We start from the raw sequence: 12,709 nt of genomic DNA, 5'->3' as shown, positions 1-12,709 counted from the left end.
TGGGCAGGGGCAAATGGGTGTGGTTGAATGAGTCTGGCGGGGCGGTTTGCCCGGTTCTGGAGTGGAGGTCTTTCTGTGGGTCGGCTGGGGCCCGGGGTGGTGAGATTTTCTGCCATGCGTCTGGTGCGAGAGTGTCGGCTGGCCAGCTGTTGGCGGTGTTGCGTATGGCTTTGGGTCGATTGGGGATTGATGGAACTGGTTACGGTACCCATTCATTTCGCATTGGGGCTGCGACTGCGGCGGCTCGCCTGGGTTGGTCTTGGGACAGGATTAAGAGGATTGGGCGTTGGAAGTCACGCTGTTGCGAGAGGTATGTGAGGAAGTAGTAGGGTCCCAGGCAGGTTGTTGGTGTTGCATTGTTTTTGTTTGCCTGTTCTAACTTCTTTTTCTTCGTAGGTTGCGTGGGTGGCCCGGGCGGTAGGACGGTGACTTAAATCGTTGGGCACTCATTCGTGCACTGGGCTTCCAAATATGCTGACCAGCAGGTTTACGGCCGTAACCTGGGACTGAGAGGACAATTGCACGAGGTGAAATGGTGGGGAAAGAGCGGAATGCGATGGGGGGCACTACTGCCCTGGCTCGCGAAGATGGTCCCACAGAGGGGATGCCCGGATTTGTTAATCATTCATTTGGGAGAGAACGACCTGGTGCAACTGTCTGGATTGGCATTGTTACAGCTTATGCAAAGGGACTTGGAAGTGTTGAAATCAAGGATGACGGGGGCCTGCATTGCCTGGACGGAGCTGGTCCCCAGGAAAGTATAGAGGGGAGCTATGAAACGTGGGGCCATTGAGAAGGCCCGGAGGAAACTTAATCGGGCAATGAGACTGTACTGTGCGGACAGGGACGTTAAGGTAATTTCGCATCCTGGGATTCGACTGGAGGAGCCTTTAGCTTTTAGGGAGGACGGTGTGCACCTGTCTCGGCTGGGCAATGCGTGGTACATGATGGAGTTGCGGGATGTGGTGAGCAAGTTGTGGAACGAGTCTATATGGTGTCGGCGGGAGTGACTGTGCAGCGACGGACGGACGGCCCTGGGGGGGGGTGGGGCAGTGAACCGCCCTACAGGGGGTCCACTGGTTGGCAGGATTCGAAGGGACAGGGGGTCAAGAGCGGGCATACCCATCCCTTGGGGGGGGGGGTTGGCACAGGACGGACCGAAGTTTGAATGGAAGTTTGCAATGACTGGGGGCTGGAAGACGGTGATTGACGGCCAAGAGAAGGGTGTTTGGAGCCGCTAGGGCTTAGTGATGACACGGAGAGAATGAAACGAATGGGGGGAGAAGTGTGAGTGGGGGTTTGCTGTTACTGTTATTGTTGATTTATTGTTATGTACAGATTCGCAGTTCTGGTCTAATAAAATGGCCTTTTACGCTGACACTGCGTGGTCTGTTTATTGCGCGATGCCGGGCCCCGGGGAAAGCAGAGTCGCAGACTAGTCTTTCCCCGGGGTCTTTCGCGCAGGGGATAGGCCAGGTAGGGGAAGGGGAGGAGTTAGGGGGTGGGTACTTAAGCGCGGGGCAGGAAGGGATCTTCCTCTTTTCTGCGCCTGGCACCATCGGGAGGGAGCTCGAAAGGCCACCCACCCACCTGGCAGTTGGAGGTGGTTTCTGGGTTGGTCGATAGCGTTGCCAGTTTAGGCCAGAGCTGCTGTAGGCAGGATTCGAAGGGACAGGGGGTCAAGAGCGGGCATACCCATCCCTTGGGGGGGGGAGTTGGCACAGGACGGACCGAAGTTTGAATGGAAGTTTGCAATGACTGGGGGCTGGAAGACGGTGATTGACGGCCAAGAGAAGGGTGTTTGGAGCCGCTAGGGCTTAGTGATGACGCGGAGAGAATGAAACGAATGGGGGGGGGAAGTGTGAGTGGGGGTTTGCTGTTACTGTTATTGTTGATTTATTGTTATGTACAGATTCGCAGTTCTGGTCTAATAAAATGGCCTTTTACGCTGACACTGCGTGGTCTGTTTATTGCGCGATGAGATGTGCGTACCTTTCAGAAGCCAGACGTGTGGATCCTGGAAGTGAGACAAGAGGAGGAGAAACATCAAGTATAAAACTGGAGTACTGCATTAGAGGAGTCGTCCACTTGCAGCCCGGGACAGGCATGAGGGCCGCCCACAATACTCGGGAGCAAGGTGTAGGCTAGAGGCGGCAAAAGAAGCGTTAGACCTGCTGAGAAGGGGCATTGTCTCAGTGCGCTGTCATAAAAGGGCTGCGCTGAGAAGCATAAGGGTTGGACAGGAACTCCAAACGAGGAGGCGTGAACCACTGGTTTGAAACTAGATAGTGCCTGTTTTGTCTGACAATATTCATTAAAAGCTGCGGCCTTTTGCACCATCACCGAATTGCGTTATCTGTGAGCACATGGGAATGTAGGGGTGCATACATGGGCCGGGGAGCTCAAGGGACTTGCCCACCTGGGAGGGGTTATGGTAGGGGCGACGGTGGATGCGGGTCCTGTGACACGCCAACTCAACACACATGCGTTGTGTGTCAGATCAGATATGCGTACCTTTCAGAAGCCAGCCCTGGCAGAAAGACAAGAGGAGGAAAAAAAACAAGAACAGAACTTGAGTACATCTAAACTGGTTGATATTTAGCAATCCCCCCTTCTCCCCTTCCCCCCCTCCCCTCCCCCCTGCTTCCCCCATCCCCTCCTCTTCCCCCCCTGTTTCCCCTCCCTCCCCCCTCTTTTCCCCCCTCTTTCCCCCTCCCCCTTTCCCCCCTTCTCCCTTTCCCCCCTCCCCTCTCTTTCCCCCCCCCCCCTCCCCCCCCCCATCCACTCCCCTCCCCTCCCCTCCGAGCCAGATTCTTCATAGCACTGGCCCGGAAGGCAGGAGTTTGTGACTATTCCATTTGATTAAATGGACCTGGAGGCCCCGTATCCTCGGGAGCCTGCTGTCTGGATCAATATGAAAGCCCAGAGTGGATTGCCGAGAATCCTCGTCATCTTCTGCTCATCCGTCTCGTGCTGCTTTAACGAGACAGGCGGCTGGCTCTGCCATCCCTGGGCCTGCCTGCCACCGCGCCAGGCAGAGCAGGAGGGCCCCGCACAGGCATGCTGTGGAAAGGGTGCTCCAGCTACCGTGTTCTGTGAAATGCGGTCTTTGGAAATGCATCCGCTGTGGCCTCCAGAGTGTCGTCTCTGTCAAACACAGGCGGCATTCGCTGGATGGTTTCCTTCCGCTTCAAACTGGTGAAAACTGGCTATTTCTATTTCACACAGTGAACTTCCAGGTTCTGTCCCCCGTACTGAAAAGGGAGCTAGAAAACCGGAAGTGGATTGGGGGAGGATGAGACATTTTGTAGATTCTTGTCTATACAGAATTTGCCTCACAACTCAAGGCGGCTCATTTGCAAACTTAAGGAGACCCAGAATGAGCCGGTGGGGGAGGGGAGTGGGTAGTACTGGCTTCTCACCTCTTAATATAAGCGTTTCAGTGTATCACTCGCCACTTACGGAACACCGTCATTTCAACAACCACCTCCATTACCATTATCACCAACACCATAACGTCCACCATTACCACCGCCAGTATCACCATCACTTCTATTGCCACGTCATTTGTGCATGCTTTACAACACGAGAGCAGGGTCCATTGGCTTTGCCCTTGACTGTTTCCTATGAGTTTTGCCTTCCCTCTCCCAGGCAGCTAAATCTGGTTTACCTCCAGGGGTGGTACTGTTGAGCAACTTTCCTGGTGCATTTTCGAACATAACATTTTACTGAAATTAACAATGATATTTTATCACTCTGAAAAAGTTAAATATATGTGATAGAATGTTCCGAAAGTTGTGATAAAATGTCCCAAAGAAGCAAAGATTACTTCCCGAAATAGATTAAAACACTTGAAATGTGGCAGGCAAGACGGGTTGAATTCACTACATAAATGTACCATAAACCTTTCACCATCATTTTCTCCACAAAATCTTTTATCCAAATGTGGTCGGCCTATGTACTGACTTCTGACAAAAAAGAGAGCTCGCATGGCCACTGCTACAAATAAAGGTCACTGTAGACTGACCTCAAATAAGGCGCTGGCAGGTAAGCAGGTAATTTCATATTAAAAGTTAGGTGGTATTGCTTCCGTTGAGCGTGGTTCAATCACCTTACACAGAAGTCAATGAAGGAATATTAAAATGGGTCCTTGCTGCCAGACAGTGTCCGAGGGAGAGCTGCAGCCTCTCTCTCAGACTCAACAGCACCCAATGTAGGTAAAAAGGTGACTTCAGTTGACCTTCTTTCCCCTCCTTCGACCCTAAAGGAGATACTTAGCACGGGGGCTGTAGGAGACAGCTGTCTGGGGCCTACGCAATACTTACCGTACCTCCACTATACATTTCAAGAGCATCATTACGTCATGTGCCTCCCCTCGATCGATTACTCTGCCTTTCTGCCCACATGCAATATAATGACATAATTCGACGCTAAATTTAGAGGAGCCGAATGCAGAAATAATTGCGGTGAAAAAACACACGAAAGAAGAAAAAGGCATGTTGCTTTGGTTTACCGTGGGACAGATGGAACTGGTCATCACAGGTTGTATTTAATTTACAAAGTCATCTGACTCTCAGCGGTAAGTCCATCCGCATTAATAGCCTTGGGGAAGGGTTGGTTGGTATCAGCCAACTGTTAAACCCGCTGTAGATATCGCGACTTAATTTTTCGCCGCAATCACCAGTTACTTTCGCACTTCCGAGGTCAGTCAATAAAATGCCCAGGGCGCGTCATCACGGTCCGAGTCTAAGAGGACTTCTCATATCGCACTGTAAGCCTGCTGTAGAGAGCCCTGGCCCTTGACAGTGCTTGCCTTCGAGTCAACGTAGTGTGCAATCTAGCTAGATTCAAAGAACCTCAGGCTGGAAAGGCATATTCAGTACCTTAGACCTACACTTACATCTGAAAAAAGACCACTACTTTTCGGGAATTCTTTATTTCCACAGCACTCCCAGGGATCTGTAATAGTCACAGATTACATTGCTCAGTATGTGGTCTTTATACCACCACAATCATGATGCAGCTATCGGCCGCACCTGCGCATACCCACCACATTGTTTGCCTCAGTGTGTGGCCTGCACAAGGAAGGAAACGTTGGACAAAAGGGCAGTGTAGCAGGTCAGAATAAGTGGATGCCATGGAGGAGGTATTACAATAAGAATACTTATTGAAGCAGGGAGATTGGGCAGTTCAAAGCATTAACATAAAAAAACACACAGATGTTAGGCGGTAGGGTGGTTTGAATGGGGGAAAAAGGTCTTAGTTGGGGTGAATAAAGTGAGCAACACCATGGAAACCAGCCATACAGTCAAACCACACTTTGTATTTGAGGAAATGCCTACCTAAATGAGTGGTTAGCTTACCTCCACTTTCACATAATCTGACACTCTTCCCAATTAAACATCACATGACTGTGCCAGGGGTAAGGAATTAGGAAAAACAAACATTGACAATGGGACTGGATCTTGCCTTTCATAACGAGGCTTAGAACTGTTGACTTTACCAGTGGTTCTTACAATCATTAAAAGAAATGTTAAAACAAAATATGATCTCAATATAGCTGATGGTGTATAATTCGTTTATGATAAAAACTGTATGAGGACGGTCGCCCAGGCGTGAACATGCATATGAGAAACGGTCCTTTTGATAGTCACCCACATTTTTTGCTGAATTTTATTGCTAGTTTTAGTTTCTACACACTGGAGCGCTGCTGTCCAGCATTAAATATATGTGGTTTGAACCCTAAAACATGTAAAAATTGCCTATTTCCTAATTGGCATATTTTATTTTCCCATTAAGGACATACATAGTATATGGTGTAGAAAGTACACCCATTGCATGGTTAGTTACATGTCACATGTGGACTGCAGCGCTTATTGTGCCACCCACTGCTATAATAATGAAAACATGGCTTTAGGCCTACCAAGGTAGCCCAGGTGCTGCAGTTTAAACCTGCAGACCAGCCTATAAAAATAACACAACAGGGGAAAACACTTACTTTTAGATATAAATAAGTCACACCTACATGGGCCTTGTAGCCCACAAGATAGGCTGTCTATTATTAAAAAGTGGCACTTTCAGAAATGTTATGTCCTCACAGTGAAAAGCCCCCCAAAAGCTTTTTTCAGTGAGGAAGGCTCTGACTGTTCTATGAGGAAAACTAGAGTGCTGATTATTATATTCATTTTGCTAACTCAGGTTTGTAAAAAGTTGGTGAAAAGGTTCAACCACTATTTTTAATATTTATTAAAAATCAAATTCAATGGTGAATTTAGTTTTTGGTAAATACATAGGAAAAGTAACTTTTAGAAAGTTACCTTTCCCCTGGCTAGCACGCCTCAAGGCTAATTTGCATTAGTCTGCCACCAACTGCCCCAGCCAGTGCTTGTCTATAATAAGGCGTGAACACTACTTGCATAGCAGACAATGGCTCTGGGACCAATAACCCAAGTCAATCTGCCCAAGGCGCAAGCTCGCTGGGCAAGAAACACAGGTTAGTTACGCACCAAGCTTTGTTCTGCCTGAAAATTCAGTTCAGTGGATCCTCATGGCAAGCTAATCTGACATCAGTGCAACATTACAGATAGCTGCCTTGCCCTGCTGGAGAAATCAGAGTTACAAACAAGAGATGAATCCCGAAGGTAGAAATCTTGACTAGGCAAAGGCACCAAAAGTCTGCTGCTGATGAGAGGGCTTACCTGGACATGAAATTTGACTTTTCCTCCTCAGAGCTTGTCCCGTCAAAACCAAAGGCTTCAGAAGGACCTAGCCCAATGCGTATCTGACTTTGCATGGACTTCATCAATTACAGTCTATTGCCTTATGCGCTGGAGGATTCCGACTTACATTTCAGAGACTAAGTCAGAAGGTAAAATCTTTGACCGGTACAAATCTGTTTGGTGTATCCAACCCATGCTGCATCATGGGTGGACTGAAATTGCACCAAGTTCCTAGTCACATGTGAACAGTACTTTCCATTGACACTTTACTTTTTCTTGTCCCTTTTCACTTAAATATTACCACAATCATGTCACCAGTTCTCCTTATTGTACTTTGTTGTTTTGGTGTCATTTATCCATTATGTGTTTCTCTACTTTCGTACATTGGAGTGGGATGTTTATTACATTATGTTTTAACTTTTAATTTGTTTTGGTACTTTTAAATGCTTTGCACATATAAACATTGTCTGCGTTGTATGTGTTGAACCTATCAAGTTGGTGCCTTTAATTCTTGTCATAGTCTACAATGAACACCAATTAATAATTCACTTTCTTACAACATATGCACACTGCTGACGGATCTTGGAATCATTCTTATCATAAATAAAAAGCCTCACACGATGACTGCCATGCAGAAACATGTGTACTGATACCCCAAATGGCCATTTTGTGTGTGTGATTTTTTACTAATTTAGTTCCGAGACGACAGACTGACATTTTTAATTTGTGCCAGATATTGTATTGTTCACAATAGGTCATCCAGAATAGGCATCTAAAGCTGCATGAAGGAGAGACCTTAAAGGAGCAAGCATTGGTAAAACCAATAGGTCTGAGTTTACTGTGCTAACAAAAGCAGGGTTAGCACATTAGAACAATGGGGAGGGGGGAGCCAAAAGAGCAGGCAGAGAGGATCATAGTTGTAAAGTAATCCGAATGCAGTTCAATGCAAACACTTGAGTGGAGGTGGCAGTATACATCCAAAGCAGTCAGTACCATTAGGTGAAAGATGGATTTGTAGCCAAGACGTGATTGACATAGTCTTAAGTCAATGGCTAAAAGAGGGCTAGTTGAAGAAAGCCAATCAAAGCCAACTCTATGAATATTGCTAGCAACATGTCTGGGTGACAGCTGACAAAACCCAGACCCAAGAAGATAAGCAGTGGGGAACAGTAGAGCTGCTGAAAGCCATACAGGCCGGGACTACACTGTGGGGACTTCCCTTGCACGATGCTTACATCTAAGAATGTATTCATGGTGGAAAGCGATCTAAAAATGCCTGGTAAATATCTACAAACTAGCAAGTTTGAGGGCGCTCATCAGCTTTTAGCAGTGAAAGCGCCAGGCATAATCCATAAACATGCCCTTGGAAACAGCTTTCTCAGATGGAAATTCAACAAACTTGTGAAAATTCTGGGTGAGTAAATTCCTTCTGAGGTAAAATCCCACCATTCCTGATTATGTGAATTACAAATTAGATTTTGCTCTCATTTTTGTACACCACTTGCCCCCCAAGGCCTTTGAAGTCGGAGAGTTTTGTACATTTGGCCCAGAGTGAAATAAACTACTTAATAAATGACTGCGTCTAGCAATAGTGAGATAATAGTATGGTGGAATCATACTGCCAATATGTACTTAAGTTTGGAATAAGAGATTTCCCCTTTGTACATCACTATACCCCGATCTTCTCCTTCAATAGCCTGTTGGTAGGTGTCAGACTACTTCGCCTAGAACTGTGGAGATGAAGGGAAATGAAACAATTCGTATTACAAGTACAGCTTGGATCTTGGAAATACAGATGCCAGACACTACTAAAAGCTTGCTGAATTTGTAAGTGCCTCCTTTTTAGGTAGTCAGGCTAAGGGCATAGGAGGGATGAGGGGGGAAAGGAGGAAAGCTCATTTACAACTGCATACAAAAGAGGTCAGCACCACCAATGGTGAAATGTATGGCATAGTGGAGGGTCCCAGATCCTCACCGATAAAATCAACACTACCACGAGGGAACAGTTTGTCAAAGGTACATGTGCTCCTCGCTTGCCCTCACACGCAGGATAGACACCACAATAGAATATGTCAAGCGAAAAATCCAGTTTGCACTAGTGGTCATCCGGATGATGTCTTTACTTTATCCAAATGATGCACAGCTTACTCTAAGTCACACTTGATGTCACACTTGATAGGGAGCAAGTGCTGGCCTGCGTTCTCTGTGGTCTTTGGTGAACAAAGCTCCTTATGTTAGTGCACTAGATAGCAAGATTCTCGCATTCAGCTCAAATGAGCTAGATTATTCTTCACATGCAAGGTACTATTTCTCCTCTTCGTTGGGTTGAAGCAACAGCAATTCTTTTTCCCTAGTCCTGGAGTAAGTACAACCTCTCCCCTATCTGGGGAGAAAACCTGGTTATCCTCCCTCTTTTCTTAGCCTTTCTATGCACGGGTATACAAAGCTATTCCAATTAAAAGCAGGCACTCTACTAATTCAAGTACTACAGGTTGTGTTAACAGTGGCAACTGGTCGATTCCTGTCTAGTGAGGAATGCGCAACCCTATGTTTTTTGGAACATTCCTCATGGAGTCAGGCGTCTATTGTTTTTACTAAGGCGGGACTTACTTCCTTTGAAATCTCTTTTATCCAGATGGTATGGTTCATCAGCCTTATGTGATCTCTGCAATATGAAAAATCAGGACTTGCTCCATGTCATCTTTGTTTGCCCAGCTCTAATGTCGCACAGGCGAAAGTGGCTAAGACCCATCTGTCTCCAATTGAATACTCTGTCTGCTACTGCTTTTATTGCGGCTATGAACAACCCCCCTAATGAAATGTTCTGTTTTAAATTGTATAACTTTTTAAAATGTTTTTTGACTCTGTATTAGGTGGTTGTCTCGACGTCCAGTTCACTTTGTATTTTTATTCATTATTCTATATAATGTAATATCACTTATTCAAGATTTTATGGAATGTAATGCTATGTCTTTTATGTGGATCTCATGAGAGTTCCGTAATCATAAATAAAAATAAAATAAACTTGGATGGTTGGGTGGCAACTGGTCGAATTCAAAGTTGACATCAAAGTCTTGGAGCGAATCAATCAATTAAAAGTTCATCTTCCTGTAGGGGTTTCACGGCGCTATGGCAACCAGCTACCAGAGGTACACTATCACTTTCGTTTCTTTAGGGATCACAGCATTTCCAACTACCCACTGTATTTTGGAGGACGGAACCGGATAGGCACTTTAACCTGCCCAAGATGGGCGACCTGTTTCCCAAAGGGTCTCCTGGCTACTGCTCCACCACCCATAATAAACAGCACTTTCAGACCTTGTGGTGGTGTAAAAGTGGCCACAGTTTATCACCATTTGGTCACATTTCACATGATTAATCATAAGTCATCACGACAATACTCAACAATATTCACACAATCAAGAAATGGCATCAGCCATAGTCAATTTGTCCATCTGCAATTATTGATCCCCAGTCTTAAACTGGTGGGTCATCACCATACTCATCTTTGACATCACTCTCCGGCTCAGTTGCAGTCTGTGCTGTGGAAGCAAATGCCCTCTAGGGTTACACGTTGCGTCTTCTAGGCTTCCCTTGCTACTGCTGTGTTGCATTTGCAGCACTCTCTGCCCGTGCCTGGGCTGCAATTGCCATTTCCGCTCTGAGGCTGTCCCCTTTTTGGCTTTCTATTGTCCCATGGTGTCCCTTCCATGAGGCATCCCAAACACACCGCTCTGGCACTTCTTCCCATTCAACGGCCTACCAGCTGCCTTACTGTGTTATTGATGCTGGTTATTGATGCTGCTTCCATCACGCTGTAGGTGGTTTGACAACCGCGGATAGGCCCCCCCTTTCATCAAGAAGCATTTATTTCTATGCATGAGTACAAAAGCTGCAACGATGTTCGGGCGCAACACATCCAGAACAACCAGAGAGGATTAATACTTCGATATCGCTGTTTATAGTTCGAATTCAACAGAAGGTATCTGGGCACCAGTTACATTACCGAAGGACCAATTTTAGGCCCGAAAGATTAAATGACTAGCCCAGAATCACCGGCTGCTGATCCAGTGCTGAGACTCCAACCTGCTTGCCCAGTTTGAAAGTAGCCACATTCACGCCCCTTATATACGGTTGCCTCCCCTTTCGTCACAAGGCACCTGTTTCCTGCATGACTTCACGAGCCCTAGGCTATGTCCTGGAGCCACATGCCCATACCAACCCGAGGGGTAGACCAAATAGTAGCCTTGTACCAGAGGTTACTGAGCCTGTGTCTGACCCGCTCCCAACCATGCTCTTGCCACATGTACTGCTTGCAATCGAGAGGTTCCTTCCGGCCGATCAGGACGTACAAAGCTGTTCATGGTAGGGTGACCACACTAGCATAACCTCTCTGCTGGGCAACCATTGCAAATGTTTTTTTTTCACTCGACTGGGCCTTCCACTTCTTGTGGTCCTTCCTCGCCTGCAGCCCTCAGCAGGAATTGTCCGACCACTATTCCATGCCACACTGCCCGCATGTGGTTGCTTATTTACAAGCTTGACCGCTGATACCAGACCTGGCTCACACAGACTTACTACATACCGGGTTTGCTAGCTCCTGCAAGCGGTGTTGTACCGGTGTGTCTCCATATACTGAGGACTACCAGGCAGTTCGCCATCTCTCCTGCTATATTCTGTCCTTTTGTAATTGCCTGCCCATCGGATCCTACACTCCTGGTCATACCCTCAAGCCCACATGCCTGTGCGTGTGGCCACGGCGAAGCCACCCCAGAAGTTCCCCAAACTTGGTCATCTCAAAGTAGCATTGGGCCGCCAAAGACGGTGAATTTTAATATTGCATTTGGAAAAGGGGCCATACCTGAGGCCATGACTTTCCTAGGTAGTAATTTGTGAACGGATACAATGCTGTACCCATGCATCTCCGTAGCCTGCTGATTTCCTGGCAGTAAGCCCCTCCCTTAAAATAAATGTATTAATTTGTCGGATTATGGAGACCTAATCTCCAATAGAGGGAGCCTACTGAAGTCAGTGACCTCCAAGCAGCACAGTAAGCCCCAAAGATGGTGAGTTTGGCATAACTGAACATGGAACAAAACGGCCCCTATCAGATGCCATGACTTTCATATAGCGTGACTTGTGAACGGCGTAGTTTCTTGCCCTTGCCCGCATCAAGGCCACTCCTTGCCAGGGCCTGACAGAGTGCAGCAGTGGTCTGCCATGGGCAGTTCCACTGGAATTCTGAAGCAAGAAATAGGGTTCCTGCCTGGCAATGTTACCCTTCTGTGGCCACGTTACTCAATTATTCGCCACCCTGCAATTGTTAATCCTGTCTGGTCATCGGCTTCATTTCTAATACTAGTGCAGTACCTAAATAGTGCTGTCATCAACTAGCAGTGACCAGTAGCCTTTTTAGACAAACACTGTACGCTGTGCGTTGAAACCTGTTCTGCAGAAAATATGCTACTTGGCAAGTGCAGCACAACCCTCATTATGTGGTAAAGCTTGGCTGCTGGATCGGCAAGCCCCCTGGCCTTAGTCATGGCGCACTCTCCCATTTCTTCCGCTGTACCCCCGAGGAAGATGTGATCTTCGGTACAAGGCTGCTGTCCGCTGACTACCTCTCTTGTCTACATTCCGGTGAAGTAGAACATGCAATTTTGCACACCATTGGTCTCACTAGAGCTCAAGATTATCTTTGAGCCCTTACCAAGAGACTTTAGATAATGCTATGCTGAGGAAAATATCTACTTGTATGCCTTCCCAGGCAGCATAATCTCAAACTATTTAATAATCCAGGGCTTGAGTGAGTCTGTGGTTTCCCCTTCCCCTGTGTGTCCACTTTTAAATGGAGAATTCTCTTAAGGTAGTATGATAAACTGAGTCAGAGCTGATTGACATTGTCTTCTCCACTTTATCTCATTTCACTTTTATAACCATCAGATCTTCCTTGTATTTTATATTCCAGCTGTAGCAACGTTCATACTTCT

General features: G+C 46.8%; 1 protein-coding gene across 1 annotated transcript in view; it reads right to left on the bottom strand.

The window, feature by feature from the left end:
* DGKQ (diacylglycerol kinase theta) overlaps window positions 1-12,709 on the bottom strand; it is a 1,232,715-nt gene that overhangs the window by 1,033,716 nt on the left and 186,290 nt on the right. The window lies entirely within an intron of this gene.

Source organism: Lissotriton vulgaris, chromosome 3_1, assembly GCF_964263255.1.
Source record: "Lissotriton vulgaris chromosome 3_1, aLisVul1.2, whole genome shotgun sequence".
Taxonomy (NCBI): Eukaryota; Metazoa; Chordata; class Amphibia; order Caudata; family Salamandridae; genus Lissotriton; species Lissotriton vulgaris.
This window is presented reverse-complemented; position numbering and strand designations above follow the sequence as displayed.